We start from the raw sequence: 359 nt of genomic DNA, 5'->3' as shown, positions 1-359 counted from the left end.
AGTGGGGGCTTGTCCCCAGCGGGCTTGTGCTCCCACGCAGCCCCTCTCGGCTGCCCGTACTGGAGCTGCTTTTGTAGGTTCTGTGGTGCTGGCACTTGCACCTTCCACCCCAGCCCTGGCAGAAGGCCTCTCAGGGTTGGGCTGGAGGCTTGTCCCTGCTCCTGGCCATTCCTGGTGGGACCTCTCCAGGGAAATGGTGGGAGGGGACAGGTCACCAGGAAGGGACCGAGGCCAGCGCCATGGCAGGGGACCACTGGTTTCTTTCCAAGGCGCTGGCTCTGTCTTTGTGACCTGCTGCCTCCCTGCTCTCTTCTCTCCCTCGTGCAGACCAACTGTGCCGACTTCCAGACCCAGAGAAG

The sequence above is a fragment of the Buceros rhinoceros genome, unplaced genomic scaffold (assembly GCF_000710305.1).
Source record: "Buceros rhinoceros silvestris isolate BGI_N320 unplaced genomic scaffold, ASM71030v1 scaffold23527, whole genome shotgun sequence".
NCBI lineage: Eukaryota > Metazoa > Chordata > Aves > Bucerotiformes > Bucerotidae > Buceros > Buceros rhinoceros.
The sequence above is the reverse complement of the archived record's forward strand: the minus strand, read 5'-3'. Positions refer to the sequence as shown.